Raw genomic sequence first — 23,197 nt, 5'->3', positions numbered from 1 at the left:
TGAAGAGAAAAGGTACGATTTTAGCATGTTCAAGCACCCAGAATTACAACCACATTAATAATGTTTTAAGAAATCAAACCATTTGTATATACGTCAAAATTTCAGTGAGATAAGAGTATAAACATTTAAGCACCTCAATGGTCTTACCTCAGTGTACCACAAATTCTGTGGAAAAGCTTGTCTGTGGTAAGATGGCCGCCCTGTGCGGACGTTCTGGAATACGCGGTGAGGAATCTAGTCTTCTATGTAACTCTATGGTACAACTCCTCTCTGGGGGGGAGGAGGGGTAACAGGAGGACAGAGGATGGGAAGGAGCAGTAGCCTAGCCTAACAAGAAGCAATGGAGCACTTGCATGTGACGTCACAGCCGATCCAGATTGTGACAGACGCCATTTTGTCGGTCAAACGCCATATTTCCGCCTTCTACTTCTGGTTCTACTTCTGCTTCTACTTCTACCTTTTCTTCTGGAAAACCCTACTATATACAATTCTACTACAACGGCTGCGGCTACAAGCTCTCCCTACCTGTGCACGTTTTTTATGTTTTTTTGTGTGTATTTTTGCGTGTTTGTTCATCTGTATCGGACTTCAATATCCACTACAACCGTATGGACTTACTGGACATTGGTTTCCAGCAGAAAATGACGGTTTGTAGCGATTTCCATCGCATGCACAACATTCCGGACGAGATAGCGAGACCAGCGGGGTCTCCGTGGATTGTTATCGGAAGCAAAGCGAAGGAGGCGACGTCGGGAGCTGAAGCAAAAGCAAGGCTGCAGGCAGAGCTGGCCTGTTGACTAAGCTCAGAAAACAGCCACTCAAACCTCCACTGCTAAGCCTCTACCTCTCCAACGCCAGATCCATGGTAAACAAGACGGACGATTTGGAATTACAGCTGGAATTACCTTATTCTATTCTATAATCGGCTGGTCAGTGCTATACTCAATACTTAAGTGACTTACCCGTCCAATGAGGATTGTTATTTTCTTGTTTACAAGATGCCACATCTGAGTCGCTGACAAATCCTGAATTTCTGTAAAGATAACTGTCCAGAGCTTTATAAGCATGCAGTGCTTCACCACTGAACAGCGAGGGAAAGTTAATGAGGTAATTATACACGTCTGGGTATTCCACCTCTGGCAGTTCAAAATCCACTGACACGGTCGTGAAAACTACGTCCGGTAAGCCATAAGGGTCACTAATCTGTAGGTCGTTTATTTTAGACATATATCTAGTTATTTGTTCATTAGAAAAATGAGCTGTGTAGTCCGTCGGTTGAAATTGATCCATTCTGTATACGAGTGCAGCAGTATTCAGCTGTGTTTTTTACCGACAAGATGGCAGCTGTTAACTTTCCGGTCACATGACTGCAAGATCTCTATACCGGACAATGCGCCACATAATGTGCAATATAAAGTGCAATATCTCTCCTGCTACCGCCGCCCCCTCCCTATCTCCCCACCTTTTTTCCCCCTCCTTCTTCCTCTCTTTCCCATATCTTATTCTTTTTATATTTGTATTATGTAAATACTTAATTTACTTTAATTTATCTAAAAGTTCTCTATTTCTTTTCTCTGTTTATCTGTAATGATGCTGCTGGAATCTTAATTTCCCTGAGGGAACCCACCCAAAGGGATCAATAAAGTTTTATCTAATCTAATCTAATATATATCTACACACACACACACACACACACACACACACACACATATAGATAGATAGATAGATAGATAGATAGATAGATAGATAGATATACACACACACACACACACACACATACATAATATATATATATATATATATATATATATATATATATATATATATATATACACATATATATATTATACAATCACACACACACTTTTTTTCCACCACTAATAAACAAAATGAGACCCTAAACACCAAAACAACCACAGGAGCTAATGCAGTGGTTCCCAAATATTTTGGGCAAATGACTCCAAATGGGGCAGCACAGCAGTGTAGTGGTTAGCACTGTTACCTCACAGCAAGAAGGTTCTGGGTTTGAGCCCAGCGGCCGACGAGAGTCTTTCTGTGTGGAGTTTGCATGTTCTCCCCGTGTCTGTGTGGGTTTCCTCTGGGTGCTCTGGTTTCCCCCACAGTCCAAAGTCATGCAGGTTAGGTTAACTGGTGGCTCTAAATTGACTATGTGTGAATGTGAGTGTGAATGGTTGTTGTCTCTATGTGTCAACCTTGCGATGATCTGGTGACTTGTCCAAGGTGTACCCCACCTCTCACCCATAGTCAGCTGGGATAGGCTCCAGAGGTTTAAGCTGTGATACATGAAAGGTGGGGTGAACACATCGCATGGTGAGTGGTAATGCCAGTCTAATGGAACATGGGTTGATTACCTTTTTGATGAGGAAGGGTCCAAGGAACCTGGGTGCCAGCTTGTGAGAGATGGCCCTAAGTGGCAGGTGGGATGTGGAGAGCATAACTTGTTGACCCACTCTGTAGGTGGGTGCCTTGGAGCGACATTTATTGGCCTGCTTCTTGGATGCAAATGCGGAGCGAATGAGTCTTCTCCGAGCCAATGCCCACATTCTCTTGCCTTGGCTGATGGTACGGCGACCTCCTCCTCCTCCTGGCTGGGGAACAGTGGTGGTTGGTACCCTAGTGAGCACTGGAACAGAGAGTGTTATGTGTGTATTCGATTCAAGATAGGTACTTGCCCCAAGAACTGGCATCCCTGGATGCCATGCACCTGAGTGCAACCTCCAAAGCCTGCTTAGCCCATTCTGCCTGGCCGTTGGTCTGTGAGTGGAAGCCTGAGGAGAGACTACAGGTGGCCCCACTGAGTTTGCAGAAGGCTCTCCAGAACTGTGCAGTGAACTGAAAACCCCGGTCAGAAACTATGTCGGTAGGCAGACCATGTAGCGGAAAACATGGTGGATGAGTAGTTCTGCAGTCTCTTTGGCTGAGGGGAGCTTGGGCAGAGGAATGAAACGGATGATCTTAGAAAAACGGTCAATGACAGGGAGGATGCATGTATTGCCACCTGAATTGGGGAGTCCTGTGATGAAGTCCAAGGCGATGTGAGACCAAGGTTGATGCGGAGTTGGGAGGGGTCTTAGCAAGCCGGCAGGGGGTCGATTAGCTGTCTTGTTCTGGGAGCATGTGTCGCAGGCTGCCACGAACTCCTGGATGTCCTCCTTGATGGATGGCCACCAAAAGCACTGCTGGATGAGAGTCATGGTTTGGGCGGCTCCCAGGTGGCAGGCCAGCTTGGAACCATGACCCCACTGCAGCACCTGAGTTCGCACATGACAGGGAACAAACAGATGGTTAAGAGAAATATTGTTGGAGTTATCTTCACCAGGGTCCTGCTCCAGGGCCTTCTGCATGAGTGTCTCAACTTCTAGAATAGCAGCTCCCATCAGGCAGCATGGAGGAAGGATAGTCTAGGGTAGCTTGGACTCCTCTTGGTGGGAAGAGAACATCCTGGACAGGGCGTCGGGTTTGCCGTTCTTGGAGCCTGGGCGGTAGGAGAGCGTGAAGTTGAATTGGGAGAAGAGAGACCAACGGGCTTGACGAGAGTTGAGACGTTTGGCAGACTTGAGGTACTCCAGGTTTTTATGGTTGGTCCAGACTAGGAATGGGAGGTCAGACCCCTCGAGCCAGTGCCTCCACTCCTCCAAGGCTAGTTTCACAGCCAGTAGTTCTCAGTCGCCGATGTCGTAGTTTCGTTCAGCTGAGGATAGCTGGCGGGAGAAGGAGCATGGGTGGACCTTGTTGTCGTTGACCCTCTGGGATAGGATGGCTCTGACCCCTGACTCGGAGGCGTCGACCTTGACGATAAACTGCTTGGTAGAATCGTCAAGGTCAAGGTCAGGGCTGAGAGAGGTCTGGCCACCGTGCTGAAGTTGCGGATGAAACACCTCTAAAAGTTGGCGAACCCCAGGAAGCGCTGGAGCTCTCATCTCAAAGATGGGGTGGGCCAGTCAGCAACTGCCTCCAGCTTGAGGGGGTCCATCTGGATCTTGACTGGTGAAATGATGAACCCCAGGAACGAGACAGAGCCTTGGTGGAATTCGCTCTTCTCTGCCTTAACGAACAGCTTATTCTCCAGCAGGTGTTGAAAAACCTGCCAGACATGACCCCGAGGTTCCTCCAGGGAACAAGAGAAAATCAATATATTGTCCAGGTAAACAAAGACCAAAGGTGTTAAGAAAGTCCCTCAAGACATCATTAACCAATGCCTGGAATACCGCGGGCGCGTTAGTCAGGCCAAAAGAGACTACAAGGTACTTGTAGTGGCCTGTGGTGGTGTTGAAGGCCGTCTTCCACTCATCCCCTTCCCTGATCCTAACTAGGTGATAGGCATTGCGCAAGTCCAGTTTAGTGAACACCTTAGCTCCCTGAAGTAGTTTGAAGGCTGTAGTCATGAGCGGTAGTGGGTAGCGGTTCTTGACTGTGATGGCGTTGAGACCTCGATAGTCAATGCAGGGGCTGAGTGACTTGTCTTTCTTCTCCATGAAGAAGAATCCCGCCCCTTCTGGGGAGGAGGAAGGGTGGATGATCCCAGCTGCCAGAGACTCCGTGATGTATCTCTCCATGGCTTGTCTCTCGGCGGGGGAAAGAGAGTAGAGACGTCCCTTGGGTGGTGCCATCCCTGGCAGGAGGTCGATACCACAGTCATAGGGCCTATGAGGGGGAAGGGACACTGCTCGGGTCTTACTGAAGACATGCTTGAGGTCCAGATATTCCGGAAGCACATGAGAAAGGTCAGGAAACTCGCTGTCCAAAGATATGCAGGTTAAGTTAGTTGGTGGCTTTAAATTGACCGTAAGTGTGAATGTGAGTGTGAATGGTTGTTTGTCTCTGTGTCAGCCCTGCGATAACCTGGTGACTTGTCCAGGGTGTACCCCGCCTTTCACCCATAGTCAGCTGTGATAGGCTCCAGTTTGCCTGTGACCCTGCACAGGATAAGCAATTACAGATAATAGATGGATGTTTACAACATCCATCCATCAACAACAATAAATCAATGAGCTAAAACATCAAATCTTATGCTGTTGTATTATTTTGAGTTTTAATTTCAATTTCAACATACAGTCCCAACTTTTTCTGATTTGGGGTTATATATTTGGTTTTCCTCTGACATTTCTGTTGAGTCAGTGTGTGTGCGTGCGTGTGTGTGCGTGCGCATCTCTTTCTCAGTAAAATCTCTGTGAAGTTTGTGTCTTCAGATTGCTTTCATCTAGCTTGTGGCCGTTTCCCCAGACTCAATATACATACTACCTACAGAGTGCTTTATATTCTGATGAGTGTGCTTCCTCTGGGAAAAGAGGTATCGGGAGCCCAGTGTATAGAAATGAGTGTGGGAGAGAAAATGAGAATTCACCTGAGTGAGTCAGTGAGTGAGAGAGAGAGAGAGCGATCAGGACTGATCTCTGAAATAAATTGATATAAATTTATGTCTAATTTATTTACTATTGGATATGTTATTTCTAAGAGTGATTATTTAAGATTAATAACAAAAGGATTAAATGTGTAAACCAGCCTTGTTGAAAATGCTGAAATGTGATCAAGAATTCTGACTGAAAAATGTATTTGCCTTTTGATTATTCATTGATTGTTACTGATTTGATAAAGAGCTTTTATTATCCATCCATCCATTATCTGTAGCCACTTATCCTGTTCTACAGGGTTGCAGGCAAGTTGGAGCCTATCCCAGCTGACTATGGGTGAGAGGCAGGGTACACCCTGGACAAGTCTCCAGGTCATCACAGGGCTGACACTAACACTACGTTCAGATGCACCCTGAAACGACCCATATCCGATTTTTTTGCCCATATGTGACCTGTATCCGATTTGTTATTGACAATCTGAATGACACAGATCCGATTTTTTCACATGCGACCCAGGCCACTTGGATATGTGGTCCTAAATCTGATGCATATCCGATATTTTCACATGCGACTGCAGTCTGACCGGACAGGTCGCATTCATGCGACCTACACATCATCAACAAGAGACAAACGTCACTATTCTGCATTGGCTAATCCCACCTCTTTGGTGGAAAACAACAACATTTGTACAGTTTTCAGAATTTAAATAGACTTTTATAGAATTGATCAAGCTAATGGTGGATTTGGTAGGGACCTGGATGTTTATCTGTTAGCCTGATTAAATAAAACAGTTTCTATAACTGATTTATAACTTAAACCATCCTGTATTACAAGATTATAAGATTGTTCTGGAAATTTCCAGTAATTTGACACCTTCGGTCTCATTAGTCTGCTGCCCACATTAATCAGATTATTGTGTGAGTTCCGCGGCCGCCACAAAAACCACATCACCAGGTCTCGCCTCATCTCCATAGCAAACTGCACTGGTGTTTATGCACCTTGAGCCAGCGCTGAGAGAAGTTGCAGAATTCAGTTGGCTATAAACAATCTAAATAAATATTTATAAAAATGTAGAAAAAGTTTATTAATATGACGAAATAAATATGTGCAAATTATTAAGCCTGAATTAAGAATTTGGTAATACAGCGGCCGTATCCCAAATGACTGCCTACTGAAGCTCGAGTGCACTATATAGAGTTTAAAAATCCATTACTTCCTAGTAACATGTAGTACACTAGAAATTAGAGAGACATTTAGGAGTCAACCCTCGTTACCAGCAGGGCTTTGAACCGGTTCAAGGAACGAAAACGAAAACCGGGAACTTTTCCTATTTCACATGGAACAGAAACGAAACCAGAAACTTTATTATTTTTTATGTTCCGGAACAGAAACGCTTATTAAAAATAATGGTAACCGGTTAATACCGGTTTTTATTTCGTTCCTCAAAGTTTCCGTAGCCTACAAATAAAAAAGCCATTCTTCTCCTGCGCAAGTTTCTATGACCTGCTGGGGTTCACTTCCTGTGTGACGTTCGCTGACTGAATGGAGAGAGCGGGAAGGTGGACTACTATCACGTCTCCATTACTGAGTGTCTGAGCAAAGAAGAGCCTGAACGATGCAACCTCCCTATTGGCTGTTTGTAAAAATGTATCAATTGTTGCCCTTCCCACGGGAATCATCGCAGGCTCGAGAGACGAGACCTGACGAGTTAGTTCGTTGGTAGCAGAACAAAATGTCTGGACACAAATCGGGTTTTCAGAAAAGGAAAGAAAATAAACGGAGGGTCGAAAATACAAAAAAGGAGGCAGAAAATGCAAAACGAGTTTTAAGGTAGGACAAATGGTTACTTTTCTGAGGCAGCCCGCCGTGGCTGCCTGCAGGCTTATTTATTATAGCCCATTTAGTTAAAATAGTTGATATAAAATGTTTATAGTTATAGTTATGTGATGGTTGTCCTGATTTAGACTGTTTTTTTTTTTTTGGGGGGGGTGTTGCGCGATGTTGCACCCAGGTCCAGATTAGGGCAGAACCGGCCCTGGCTACATTTCAGGTGTAGTTTGTTTTATGTATGTATGTACTTGCATAGATGTGTACTTGGTCTTCCAATATGGCGACTACCGAAATCTCGCGGCGCGGTGACGTCATGCGGTAGCCCTCTATAGGGCCTGACTAGCCTTTGGTAACACACTAAACGAATTATCTTTCATTTTTGGCACTTTTTCTGTTTGTGTAGATGGGAAGACATACTGAGAATCCAAATCGCCAACATTTGAAATAATAATTGTTTTGAATTATTTCTTGTCTTATTTAATGAAGGTTGTAATAGAATTAGCCTACATTTGGCTTAAGCTGGATGAGACAGAGACATAATTTTATAGCCATTTGTTAAACAGCTGACAGGGAACGTAATTAACCGTTCCGGGAACGAAATTTTTTTGTTCTAACCGGTTCGGGAACGTCTATTTAATGGTGGAACCCAAAACCGGAAACGTTAAAATTCCGTTTCTGTTCGGAACGAACCAATAGGAAAAAAATTCTGGTTCAAAGCCCTTGTTACCAGGCTACACGTTTTCATTTCAGTTCAGAAACAAAAACACACACGAGACCTCACACTTTAACACTAACCAGATAATTAAACAAACAAACAAAAAATCATTAAACATGAAGAGTGCGCTTTTTTTTTGTTTACGTATTACGTAGATGTGCTTATTACGTGTCAATTTGCGCATGCGGGACACTTTTGGGTCATTTTCCGTTCATATTGGAGATCGCATACAAGTCTCATATAATTGGTAATGTGAACGGCCTAACAAAAAAATCGGATTTCACAACAAATCGGATATGGGTCGTTTCAGGTTGCAGTCTGAACGTAGTGATGGAGACAAACAACCATTCACACTCACATTCAGACCTATGGTCAATTTAGAGCCACCAATTAACCTAACCTGCCTGTCTTTGGACTGTGGGGGAAACCGGAGCACCCAGAGGAAACCCGCGCAGACACGGGGAGAACATGCAAACTCCACACAGAAAGGCCCTCATTGGCCACTGGGCTCGAACCCAGGACCTTCTTGCTGTGAGGCGGCAGTGCTAACCACTACACTACCGTACTGCTCCAGCCTTTATCATGTAATACATTATTAAAGTCTCATCTCATCTCATTATCTCTAGCCGCTTTATCCTGTTCTACAGGGTCGCAGGCAAGCTGGAGCCTATCCCAGCTGACTATGGGCGAAAGGCGGGGTACACCCTGGACAAGTCGCCAGGTCATCACAGGGCTGACACATAGACACAGACAACCATTCACACTCACATTCACACCTACGGTCAATTTAGAGCCACCAGTTAACCTAACCTGCATGTCTTTGGACTGTGGGGGAAACCAGAGCACCCGGAGGAAACCCACACGGACACGGGGAGAACATGCAAACGCCGCACAGAAAGGCCCTCGCCGGCCATGGGGCTCGAACCCAGGACCTTCTTGCTGTGAGGCGACAGCGCTAACCACTACACCACCGTGCCGCCCCCATTATTAAAGTGTTACTGAAAAAAAATTGGGAAAATTTTTTAACACAAAAAGGCTCTGGGTTATTGATCAGAAGGTCTAGGATTCAAGTCCCAGTATCCCCAAGCAAGGCTTACTGCTTTCCATGAATACAGGTTATTTCGTCAACTGACAATTTCGTCCAATGCCTTTTCGTCCAATAGTTAAGACATTTCGCCCACAGCCTTTTTCATATGCACTATCAATTATTTTATATTTCAGGTATTATTCATGTAAACTCCAAGAAATATTTAAAAAAAAAATCCTTCCTCACGCATGTTGTGGGCCGCCATTGCAAAATGAAAATGAAACCGGAAATGATGGGAATCAGTGAGTGTCAACTTGGGGAGAGATTGTTTTTACTAGACCAAATTACATAGAAAATCTCTACTCGCATGACTTGCACTTGCCAGAAATCCTTTTTTGGGGCCCAACTATGATGTGGGTGTCAGTCCTGCGTGCTTTGGTGCATGCACCTGAAGGACTCTCGGGCATGCTCTGGACTGCAGGCGCGCCGAGCGGACTCTCGCACGTGCACTGTTAATGAGGCTCACCTGCACGTGATCAAGAGGCATCAGCATGCCTATCGAGGTATTTCACCTGACGTCACAGGGTCACGTGACGCCCTTTTGAAGGTCAAGCTAGCTAATGTCAACAACATAGTACCTAGTATGTTTATGTTCAGTCATTTGGATGACTGTTAAAACCTTTCAGTCTCAAGTTTTTCCTTTACTGTATTTACTAGTTTACTGTAATTATGATCTGGCAGCTATTTACACCGGATCCAGTGTAAATAGCTGCCGGATCGCGCTCCGGCTTGCTCCCCCTCAAATTAAGCAGCGTGCTCCGGCTTGCTCCCGGAGTGCTCCGGCCGAGGTTCCGGAGAGCGCTCCAGCAGCTATTTACACTGGATCTGGTGTAAATAGCTGCCGGATCATAATTACAGTAAACTAGTAAATACAGTTGTGGCAGCGGGGGCGTGGTCAAGCGCCGGTCTGTGACAGGAGGGCGGAGCCAGGGAAGGTGAGTGGCAGAACCACTACACCTGACGGTAATTAACCTGTGTTTTGTGTGTTTTCTCAGTAACCGCGCCCTATTTAAGGAGGGAGAGCAGGGGGGAGCTCATCCCGGGACAAGAACACAGTGTGTGTGTATGTGTGTGACGTTAACAGATTAAGAACTGGCGATTAGACTGAAAAGTCTGGGAATAAAAAGCCTTTTGCATCTGAAGCGTTGTCCTGCCGTCCTCTGTGCTCCACCCACACTTCAAGAGCTCTACAACAGTAAAGGAAAAACTTGAGACTGAAAGGTTTTAACAGTCATCCAAATGACTGAACGTAAACGTTGCTACAGTAACATACTAGCTACTATGTTGTTGACATTAGCTAGTGCTAACAGCTAGCTGCTAGTACACTGCTACAACACAGACACCGACCCTAATAATACAGTTCTTGGTCATTGCCTGGTAACAGCAAATTTATAACGGGCCATGTCTCAACAGACTAAGAAGTTATTTCAATGACATTTAATAACATTTTGTTTATCCTGAGGACCGAAAGTAAATGAAAATGTGAACAAACCTTAGCTGTAATAAGATGGCGACCACCGGCTCCAGGGACGACCCACTGATGTAGGCATGTTACCCAGCCTGACACAAAATATTTGTAGGCATCCAAACTCTTATACACTTTCAGATCAATACCTGTGTATGGCGATGGGTTTTTAACAACATAGGTATACAGATCATGTGGGCCGAAGTCAGGTAAAGACGAGGGCTTCGTGTACTTCCGTACGTCAGTGAACAATCCTGGTGGAAGCAGGTAAACGTCGTTCTCTAAGCCTGCTAACCTCAATTTTTGCAAATACCTCTCCCTCTGCTCGCCCTGTAAATGCCCTACGTCGCTGGATAGTGAAGGTTTTTTCTGCATCTCGCTCCTTTTTCTTTTATGTTTTTCGTTTGTCGCCTTCCTCGCATTCAAACTGATTTGAGCCGTGACGTCCAAAATGGCAGCCTAACGATGCATCATATGACTTGGTCACGTGGGTGAAAAACTTCAATATAAGGACTGAGAAAATGCATGTTCAGGGTGGAGTATTACACCATGTCAGCGCGCATTACTGAGCCTTATTCTCCCATGCAGATTCCTTGGTTTTCCGATCCTGTTTCCCTTTCTTAGTTTCTGTTATGTCTCGACTATTGGACAAAATGGTCATTGGACGAAGTGTCCTGATTCCTTTTCCATCTGCAACACAAAGATTCACAGTTCATGAAATTTTAGGTTCAAGATGCTCCAAAGCAAAGAACAGCTAAATTCCAAGAGACTTTTGATGCTCTAGCTGTCTGAATACTTTGAACACTGCAGCCACAAGATTATCTTCAAAGCTGCAAGAACTTTTTTCTACTCTTGCAAGTAACCCAAACTTCCATGCATTTTGATGATCTAGGTGCTTTCTTTCAATTTCCCAATCTTATCTTCTGCATTATTTAGGGGCAGCACGGTGGTGTAGTGGTTAGCACTGTCGCCTGGGTTCGAGCCCAGGGGCTGGCAGGGGCCTTTCTGTGTGGAGTTTGCATGTTCTCCCTGTGTCTGTGTGAGTTTCATCCACGTGCTCCAGTTTCCCCCACAGTCCCAAAACATGCAGTTAGTTTAAGTGGCTACTCTAAATTGTCCACAGGGATGTGTGTGTGTGTGTGTGTGTGTGTGTGTGTGTGTGTGTGAGAGAGAGAGTGAGTGAATGGTTGTTTCTCAAGCCCAGAAATATGAGGGTTGCAGAAGGAAGGGCATCCGGCATAAAATTATGCTCCAATTAATATGACGTGCATCAGTAGGGTCCACATGGACCCCGACCTGGCAACAGTGCTGAGATGATGATGTTCAGCATAATTTAATTATTCAGTTTATTTCTTTAATTGGTCATTTAATTCTCACAACCCTTCCTCATTTCACCACTGTTTATGATTAGTGTTTGTGTTTTAGTTGTGTTTTAAATGTGTCATAGTTAAATGTGTCATAGTTTTAAATGTGTCCTAAGAATAAATCTTGGTGTGTTGTAAAAGATTTGTGACCCAGTGTTTGCTTTTTCTTACAATTTCAGTCCCTGCTTTTTATTTATTTATTTACACTAGTGAACAATCTTTGAATGTATTTGAAGTGCAGCAGTTAAAAGGAAGCGAATTTAATGTCTTGAGTTGTTTGTGATGTGCCTCTTAAATAATAAATGATACCTCACTGGATGATGTAACCAAGCTGCAACAGATTTAATAATGACATTGAGTCATTTAAAGATGAGTGATGCTGAATGCATTAATTTTTGTTTCATTTACACTTTTTAAACTCAACATCAAAAAAAAATAGTCATAAACTCTTCAGGTGTGTTGTCAAAATCAGGAATAAAAATGAACCTTTTTTATGCCATTTTAAGAAGACAGTTTTATTGTCAGGTATACATGTGCAGCACAGTGAAATTGTTTCCTTGGAGTAGTTCAGCTTGTTAAGAAGTTTGTCAGAGTGCAGAGTCAGCATTGTTACAGGGTTAATGATACAACAGTGGCAGCTTTATAGTGTCAAGGCTTGAGGTCACAGAAAGGGGAAAACAATTTGTTTCTCAACTTAATATTATTGAAAATACACAGACATAGTCTGAAGGAAAAAAAAGTTGAGAGTAAAACTTAATTTCCAAGCTTAGTGAAACTTGGGTCATTTAATAAATCATTTCTTTGTTATTCTTCTTAGTAATTACAATTTCTTTGTTGTTACAGTTCTAATGAAATTAATTTCATCCTGATTCTTTTGCAAAATCAACAAAATAAATCAATCCCTATAAATGAAAAATCTCCTTTAAGCTATCTTGTTACTTTCCACAAAATGCACCAATTTATCACATTCTTTATTTTCAAGAATAAAAAGTCTCTTTTATGAATATTACTCCTCAGTACAAGGTTAAGAAATATTTTTATTTTTTTAAACCTCAGAATGTGGGTGGGGAGAGTGAATAAAGAGTGCTTTCCCCTCCCTCTACATCCAGGGCTGAAGTGTCCTTGAGCAAGGGACCTAACCCCCAACGGCTCCCCGGGCGCTGTACTACAGCTGCCCATTGTTCACTTGTGTGTGTGTGTTTACTGCTTCAGATGGGTTGAATGCAGAGAAAGAATTTCACTGTGCTGTAATGTATATATGACAAAGGCTTCTTCAAAAAGCCTTCTTCTTCTTCTTCTTCTTCTTCTAAACAATCGACATTGTCACAAAGCAGAAAAGTACAGATTTCAAACATATACAGTAAATTAATACATTTATCCCTAATGAGCAAGCCTGAGGTGAAAGTGACAAGGAAAAAACACCCTGAAATAACATAAGGAAGAAACCTTGAGAGGAACCAGACTTCAAAGGGAATCCATCTTCATTTGGGTGATAAGAGATATCCATCCATCCATCCATCCATCCATTATCTGTAGCCACTTATCCTGTTCTACAGGGTCGCAGGCAAGCTGGAGCCGATCTCAGCTGACTATGGGTGAGAGGCAGGGTACACCCTGGACAAGTCACCAGGTTATCACAGGGCTGACACATAGAGACAAACAACCATTCACGCTCACATTCACACCTACAATCAATTTAGAGCCACCAATTAGCCTAACCTGCATGTCTTTGGACTGTGGGGGAAAACAGAGCGCCCGGAGGAAACCCACACAGACACAGGGAGAATATGCAAACTCCACACAGAAAGGCCCTCGCCAGCCACTGGGCTCAAACCCAGGACCTTGCTGTGAGGCGACAGTGCTAACCACTACACCACCGTGCCACCCCATGATAAGAGATAGTGTAATTATAAATAACTCACTTCTTTTACTGTGTCCTGTATGATCAAAAAGTGCAGTTGTGTAACTTGGAAATCTATTACATATAGTTTTAGCATGAATTCTATTTTGTTGAAGTTATCAACTATTTATTGATGGACATTTGAGTGCAAAACTGTTCATGACAACTGCAGTCCTACAGCTATCTGGCAATTGTGGTCCTCAGCCATCATAGCAAAACTGTTTGTATTAAGTGTCCAGACCCATCATCATCGGCTGTCCATCTGGGGCATATTCCACAGGAGTGAAGCAATGAGAACTTCAGCCAGAAGTAGGACATCAGGATAGATCAGGGGCTGTACATATAGGGCCATCTTCCACAGGAGTGAAGTGATGAGAACTTCAGCCAGAAGTAGGGCTTCGGGATGGATCAGGCAAATCTGGAGAGCAGGAGAGGTCAATATGACTGGTATCTCAGGAATGATGTGTAACATGACAGATAGAGACAAAGAGATTGTTAGCTATGGCCATTATCACCTAATAGTTAAGAACAGTGTACATTGTGCACTGAGTGCATGCAGGATCTCCAGCAAGACTAAATATGACAGCACAACTAAAAGGGAGAACCAGAAGATGACACAAACATGAGGGCATCCTGAGATATAAAGTGGCCAGCCACTCCACCGTCAACAAACCTGAGTGAACACGTTAGAGTGGGGGGAGCGACAGCATCCATACATCCCAGTCTACCAAAACACTTTATGCTTGAGAACCCCCCAGATCTTCTCCCTTACCTAATGAAAAGCTATTAACAAAAGGCTTGATGAAACAAATATGTTTTCAGCCTAGACTTAAACACTGAGACTGTGTCTGAGTCCCAAACACTACTTGGAAGGCTGTTCCATAACTGTGGGACTTTGTTAGAGAAGGCTCTGTCCCATGATATAGCCTTCACTAATTGAGGTACCAACAAATAGCCTACACCTTTTGATCTAACTAGGTATTACTTACTTACTTACTTAGATCTTCCCGTGTCTAGTGACACATTGGGCAGCAAGTCTTCTCCACTCAGGGCGGTTTTGGGCTAGGGTTTCCACTTCCCTCAGGCTAACCCCCAGTTAGCTAGGTATGACAGGTCATAAAAGACCAGAAGTTCAGTCAGGTACTGTGACACAAGACCATTCAGTGCTTTGCAGGTCAATAGTAGTATGTGGCAGTGGGGGTGTGGTTAAGCATCAGTTTGGAAGGTGAGTGCCAAAGTCATTACACCTGTTGTCAATTAATGTTGTATGTGTGTCTGTTGCAGTGATGACAGAACAAAGAAAAGGAGGGAGAGAGCAAAGAGGCGAGAGCTTTCCTGATCAGAGCACTTGTGTGTGTGTCTGTGTGTGTGTGTGTGTGTGTGAATAAGTTTTAGTAAAGCTGAAAAGCAATAGAGAAGAATCAAAATAAAGTTTGTGTTGACCCCATTTCCCGCCTCTCCGCGCTTCAGTATTCCTCCCATGCCAGAGTAATACTGCATCGTATTTTACAATCAATGTGAAATTTAATTGGGAGCCAATGCAGTGTGGATAAGATGGGGGTGATGTGGTCATATCTTCTGTTACTGGTAAGGACTTTTACTGCTGCATTCTGGACTAACGGGAGCTTGTTTATGCACCTACTAGAAATGTAACTGCATTGTGGAATGAAATTACATTTCTTGTCTTTGCCACATTTCTGAGATGAAAGAAACCTATGCTAGTAATATTATCATGAGTTTCAAATGAAAGCCTGGAGTTAATAATCACACCAAGGGCTGTTATTACTGCACGATGGAAATAAAAAGGCCATTCAGAGTTACGATATCATCAGAAAATTTACTTCTAGCTGCATGTGGTCCTTGTACAAGTACAGTTAGATGAGACTGGTGTATATAACTATATCCAGGAGGACTAGCTTCATTTAATGCTACATACTAATTTGGTTTCATCCACATATCTGTTAAACATGGTGAATTAAACTTCTGATCAGTAATAAATTAACAATTAGCACTTTACATGTCAGAGAGCTAATAGTTAATAGTCATACTTTTAGATCAAAGGTGCTGGCAGTGACTCCATTCAGTATGATCTAATTTTATGTTAATTGAGTTACTAGAGCAAATTCTCTGAGTATTTTTACTTTTTTATTTAGCTCGGGGAACAGAGACAATCTCAATATAGTGGACTGTTTATGGTTTAGCCTGTTTGTCTGCTCTTTGGTCTTGGCTCTGGATTGTCACTAGTTAACTAGGCCTGTTCTGAGACTATGGGCTCTGCTGCAAGAAATAAGAGCAGCACCTTCCTGAGTGAGATGGATACCGTTCAGCCCTAACAGGCCAGCCTTGCCTTTAAAACTATTTCAATTATCTATAAAGCCCACATATTGTTTTCCTAGCACCGCCTGGACAACCACTGACCATAACCTACTGTAAGCTACATTGTTACACTGCATTGGATGGGGACAGAGCATACTAGAGCATTGGACATTGTGATCACTAATTTAATTCTTTATAAACTCAAACTGATGAAAGCGTATATCGTGAGCTCAAACATGAATAACTAACTTTGAAAACCTATGCTTGCCGAAGACCCTTACTTGCTATGTCTGGCACCCTGGCTCCTAGTAGACACCTAACTAAAGCTGCTGGTTCTCTTAAAAGCCTAGCTAATTTCATATGCTGTAAGATAGTCTCCTATAGCCAGAGCTCTTTTAGGTTTCTCAGGGGGTGCTTTATTGAGATGAGCAAATCTGTTTGACATTAAGCATAGTATAGCTCTCAACTACTCCATGTAGTGGAGGATACTGGAAAAGATGAAGAGATACAAGTGTGGCTTGCTTTAAGGGCATCTTCAAGAACCTGCACAAGGATTATATTCAAACTGAAGACTTTAATCACTGAATGTCCTTGGCAGGTTGTAGAAACAGTGAAAACAAGCCATGGTTTAGAGATTGTTACAGTGTCTTGCAAAAGTATTCATCCTCCTTTGTATTTGTCTTGTTTTTGTTGCATTACAAGCTGGAATTAAAATGGATTTTTGGAGGGTTAGCACCATTTGATTTACACATGTCTCCAACTTTAAAGGTGAAAACTTTTATTGTGACACAAACAAAAATTAAGATGGGGAAAAAAACAGAAATCTGGAGTGTGCATAGGTATTCACCTCCTTTCATACGAAACCCCTAAATAAGAGCTGGTCCAACCAGTTCACTTCATAAGTCACATAATTAGTTGATTAAGATCCACCTGTGTGCAATCAAAATGTCACATGATGTCTGGATAAATCAACCTGTTCTGGAAGGACCCTGACTCTGCAACACTACTAAGCAAGCAACATGAAAACCAAGGAGCCTCCAAACAGGTCAGAGACAAAGTTGGGGAGAAGTATAGATCAGGGTTGGGTTATAAAAATTATCCCAAACTTTGAATATCCCAGGGAGCACCATTTAAATCCATTATAGCAAAATGGAAAGAATGTGTCACCATTACAAACCTGACAAGAGAAGGCTGCCCACCAAAACTCACAGACTGGGCAAGGATGGCATTAATCAGAGATGCAACAAAGACCCCAAAGATAACACTGAAGGAGCTGCAAAGATCCACAGCAGAGATGGGAGTATCTGTCCATAGGACCACTTTAAGCCATTCACTCCACAGTGTGGGGCTTTATGGAAGAGTGGCCAGAAAAAAGCCATTACTTAAGAAAACCTGTTTGGAGTTTTCCCTACAGCATGTGGCAGACTCCCCAAACACATGGAAGAAGATTCTCTGGTCAAATGAGACTAAAATTGGTCTTTTTGGCCATCATGGGAAATGCCATGTGTGGCACAAACCCAACACCCTGAGAACCCCATTCCTACAGTGAAGCATGGTGGTGGCAGCATCATGCTGTGGGGATATTTTTCATCTGCAGGGACAGGAAAGCTGGTCAGAGTTGAAGGAAAGATGGACAGCATTAATACAGGGAAATGCTGGAGGAAAACCTGTTTGAGTCGGCCAGAGGTTTGAGACTGGGACAAAGGTTCACGTTCCAGCAGGACAATCGCCCTAAACATACTGCTAAAGCTACACTGGAGTGGTTTAAAGGGAAACATTTAAATGTCTTGTACTTCGTTTACACGTAGCCGGTTATTTGTGAAAATGGTATCTTCTCCTCCCCGTGCTAGAAAATAATTCCTTTTGCACAATGCTCGAAAACAGCCAGATAAGGCTGTCAAAAACATGTCAAACAAATAGAAAGTCAACCAGAGATCTGAAAGCCAAGAAGGAGGGACCGTCAGATCACAATGCTAAAACTCCGTTTTTCCCATAACATGGAGAAAACTCAGTTTTTCACTATTTACATGCAGGAATGAAAACGGAGTTTTCACAAATCTCCACTTTGCCTGGAGTTTTTGAAAGTGGCCGTTTTCAGTGACTGAAACCTCCGTTTACATGTAAATGATGGGTGCAACCGCATAAATAAATATCCATTTTTATAGATACCTGGCTACGTGTAAACGGGGTCTTGGAATGGTCTAATCAAAGCCCAGACCTCAATCCAATTGAGAATCTGTGGCATAACTTGAAGATTGCTGTACACCAATGCAACCCATCTAACTTGAAGGAGTTGGAGCAGTTTTGCCTTGAGGAATGGGCAAAAATCCCAGTGGCTAGATGTGCTAAGCTAATAGAGACATACCCCAAGAGACTTGCAGCTGTAATTGCAGCAAAAGGTGGCTCGACAAAGTATTGACTTTGGGGAGGTGAATACCCTTGCACCCTCCAGATTTCTGTTGTTTCATCTTAATTATTGTTTGTGTCACAATAAAACAATTTTCACCTTTAAAGTTGTAGGCATGTTGTGTAAATCAAATTGTGCTAACCCCCCAATAATCCATTTTAGTTCCAGCTTGTAATGCGACAAAACAGGACAAACACCAACACCAAGGGGGATGAATACTTTTGCAAGGCAGTGTATAGCACTTTTGTCACTGAATCAGAAATATGTGGCTCTGAGATATCCCAGGAATAAATAAATAAATTATATATATATATATATATATATATATATATATATATATATATATATATATACACACACACACACACCATGTGGACCATTTTTTCTTTTCATTGATTTTATTTCAATTATTTTGTCATTTTTGTTTCTTTCAAAACATTGTACAACCTTGATTGCTTTGAGATCCACATTTTATGAAATGGTAGAAATAACTGAAGCCCTAAATCACTTTAAAATCAGATAAGTGTTTATTCATTCATAGGTAGTTATAAATTAGTCTTCCAAGCTATTTCTTGCTTTCTGTTTTGCACAAAACTTTGTGTATAAATTTTAAAATAAATTTAAGTTTCTCATTGATTACAAATGATTAAATTTCACAATTACTTACATTTATGAAAAAATAATTGTCTAATGTCTATCTATTATATGCGAGTCATTTTTGTTTTTGTTAGAGTGTGGAAGTAAAAAATAGCCTCAGTGAGGCTGTAGCTCATACCGGCCATTGTTGTTGTGTCCAAGTTTGAAATCCTGTGGGAGGAGTAGTGATTTTTGTGAAATTACATATGATCCTCATGTAGCCGCATCCATAGCAGGTGGTGCCACCTGGTGAACAATTCTTGCTGGTATATGTCTTTAGAGTCTTCTGGGTGAGTTTCAGTGAAAACTTCTCAGCAGTTTAAAAAGAATAGCACTTAATGTGACGAGCTACTCAAATTTCAGCCGCCCATAAAATTGTAAATATGACTTGGCACCATTGTGTTGACAATTTTTATGCAAACCTACCTGGGGAACACTGTGTGTGAGCTTGATTGAAATCTGATCAATCCTGTAGGAGGAGTAGTGATTTTTGTAAACTGTGGACGGATGACGACAACAGATGACAGACAGACGACGCATGATCGCATAAGCTCATCTTGCCTGGCATGTGGCTGGATGAACTAAAAAATGCAGACATCAGTATTACTCGAGGATCTGATCATAAGTGTTGAAAATGTATTGCTTGTTACTGTTATTAATTAGATTCTAAAAAAAAACTAAAAAACTTCGAGATTTACAAGTGTATTCATGTATTTTTAAATATTGACCAATCTTTGAACGTCCTTGAAATGCAGCACTTAAAGGGAAACATTTAATATTCCATAACTAGCTGATGTAAACCAGCAGCAACAAGTCAACTTATTTGCATATTGCTTTAACAATATGCATTGCTGCAAAGCAGTTTTACAGAAAAATTAAGATTTTAAACATATGAACTTCTCATCTCATCTCATTATCTCTAGCCGCTTTATCCTTCTACAGGGTCGCAGGCAAGCTGGAGCCTATCCCAGCTGACGACGGGCGAAAGGCGGGGTACACCCTGGACAAGTCGCCAGGTCATCACAGGGCTGACACATAGACACAGACAACCATTCACATTCACACCTACGGTCAATTTTAGAGTCACCAGTTAACCTAACCTGCATGTCTTTGGACTGTGGGGGAAACCGGAGCACCCAGAGGAAACCCACGCGGACACAGGGAGAACATGCAAACTCCGCACAGAAAGGCCCTCGCCGGCCCCGGGGCTCGAACCCAGGACCTTCTTGCTGTGAGGCGACAGCGCTAACCACTACACCACCGTGCCGCCCACATATGAACTTTTTTCTTTTTTTTTCTTTTTTTCTTATTTTTTTTAAACATATGAACTAATAAATTTGTCCTTAACAAGCAACAGATTTTTCTCTCTTTTTTTTGCACAAAGCATCATCTGTCAAAAAACGTTCTATAAATATTTCTATTTTTTTCACTAATAACAACAAGCCAATATTTGTTTCCCTTTCTGCAATCCATTTTTCTCAACCTAATAACAAATTCAATGTCTTCCTAAAAACTTAAACTTTTATTTTGCAGAATTTTGCACATTCACTATGAATATGCATTGCTTACATCTGCACTTCCCAGATGGTTTCTGACATTTATGATGATATCAAAAATAAAATCTCCACATGGTCATTTGTCGTCTTGAGTGTACCTTCCCAGGCTATGTTTCTCAAATGTTAATGAATATTCATCAAATTATACATTGTACTCGAGAAAATGGCTGAATGTCTTTATTTGTGTTTATTTGTTACTCAGCTGTGTCAGTACCTCAAACAGTTTGGTCATACAGAGTTGTTGTTTTTTCTGTCCTAAATAAAAGTTCAGTGTTTAAAAAAAAATTGGAGTTGGAGTGGGAGCAAAATTACAGAGTAATTGTGTAACAGATTAACAGTTGTTGCTCTGAACTGAGTCAAATAGTACAAGAGTTAATTTCAAGACACACTGAATAGAGTCAAATACCAAAATAAAGTCAAATACCAGATAAATGAAGCTGTTGTAAAAAGCAGTTTTAGAACTGTGCTGGAATGTGTGAAAAAACATCACCTTACCCATTGTGACTTGACCTGATTGGATTAAGAGTTGGTAGTGCGAGGGGTTTTCACTCTTCTCATGGAATGGAAATTTTTAACCTCTCTCATTGAATACCCCTCCCACTGCCAACCCTTTATCCCAAAACAATAGGACATACATTTTTCTGATGGCCAGTTAATTGTCCAAATCAATGGACCAGATTTAAGTTTTTGTGCTTGATATGTTCCTAAGACTGAACAGAATCCCCTTAAGTGATCAAAACTGTTGGTCACAATGGGTTATGTTGTTTCACACATTCCAACACGGTTCTAAAACTACTTTTACAACATCTTCATTTATCTGTTATTTTATTAAGTACAATAATGGCATACATACTACATGGATATTATTGTAGCTGAACTTGTGCTGCATACAAAAAAGTCATGACTTTTTGAAAATACTGCTTAGATTTGTTGAAATTGACAACAAAATCAGAGCATGCCAAAATCATTAGAGTGCCAGAAAATACCCTCAGGCCCCAGAGGATTAAGCTCAGGAAATAAATCGAAACTTTATCACATCATTGGCAATATATTTGGAACAAAACGCTGACCAGAATCTAAACACCCTTGAAAAACTATACAGCAAGACATTCACTGCACCCAATTTAGACACTCAATTAAACTAATTAAAAACTTCTCTGAACTCAGTGGGTCAGTTTCAACCCATATTTTTAAAACTTTTGTGTCAAGGCTTGATGTAGTACATCAAGTAACAATGTGCAGAATGATGTGCACTGGGAGAAATCACTACAAGCGCATAATTCATTAAGCATTTTTGAATAATATACTGTTCCTGGCTTAAACATTAGTTCATGGTATTCTGTCTTTAAAGGAAAAATCCACCCTGAACAACCCTGTAAAACCCGATAAGTTATTTTAACTCTTTTTTTTAAACTGATTACATCGAAAATTGAGTAGTAGTATTTTAGTAAACTATGATTTAAGTAATATAAACATACTTGTTCAAGTACTTTTTACTCAGTAATTTTAAGTGATAGTTACTCAGTTTTTTAAATTACAATAACATTCGAAATTAATTTACTTTGTCAGTATTTTGTTTTCAGAGTACTAATAAAAATCAAGTATAGCTAACTGTAAAATTCATTCTCATTCATCTCATTATCTCTAGCCTCTTTATCCTGTTCTACAGGGTCGCAGGCAAGCTGGAGCCTATCCCAGCTGACTACGGGCAAAAGGCGGGGTACACCCTGGACAAGTTGCCAGGTCATCACAGGGCTGACACATAGACACAGACAACCATTCACACTCACATTCACACCTACGGTCAATTTAGAGTCACCAGTTAACCTAACCTGCATGTCTTTGGACTGTGGGGGAAACCGGAGCACCCGGAGGAAACCCACGCAGACATGGGGAGAACATGCAAACTCCGCACAGAAAGGCCCTCGCTGGCCACAGGGCTCGAACCCGGACCTTCTTGCTGTGAGGCGACAGCGCTAACCACTACACCACCATGCCGCCCAACTGTAAAATTTAATTAAATTTAACAAAAAAACATTTAATTTCTCAGTGAGGAAATATTCACTTTATGTTAACTTGTTTAATTTCAGGAAAGCTGTACAAACCTCCTAAAACTTAAACATTTTACTTAACATCTACTCAATTCTAGAAGTTAGTTACTTAAATTTTTTGCTGAAACTGATTACACAAATTAAATTGTGTATTTTTGACTCAAAAATACAAGCACATTTTGAGTAAACATTAAAAACAGTTTAACACGGATGATTTAACTCAAATTACTCTTTTATTGAGTTACCAAAAAAGAACAGGCAACACTGCTGAGATTACAAATTCAAAAACAGCACAAGGCCCTTTGAGAAATGGCCTTAGGACAAAAGTGAACAAAATGTGTAGACTATGCCATATGCCCGACAAAGGCACTCAATCACATTGATACCAAATTATAATGATCTTATACTGCCATATCCATTCTGCTCAACAAGTTTCAAGACTGCCAGTAATGGCCTACAAACACATCAAAAATAAATTATGTTAATAAAACACTATGG

This window comes from Neoarius graeffei, chromosome 7 (assembly GCF_027579695.1).
Source record: "Neoarius graeffei isolate fNeoGra1 chromosome 7, fNeoGra1.pri, whole genome shotgun sequence".
Lineage (NCBI taxonomy): Eukaryota > Metazoa > Chordata > Actinopteri > Siluriformes > Ariidae > Neoarius > Neoarius graeffei.
This window is presented reverse-complemented; position numbering follows the sequence as displayed.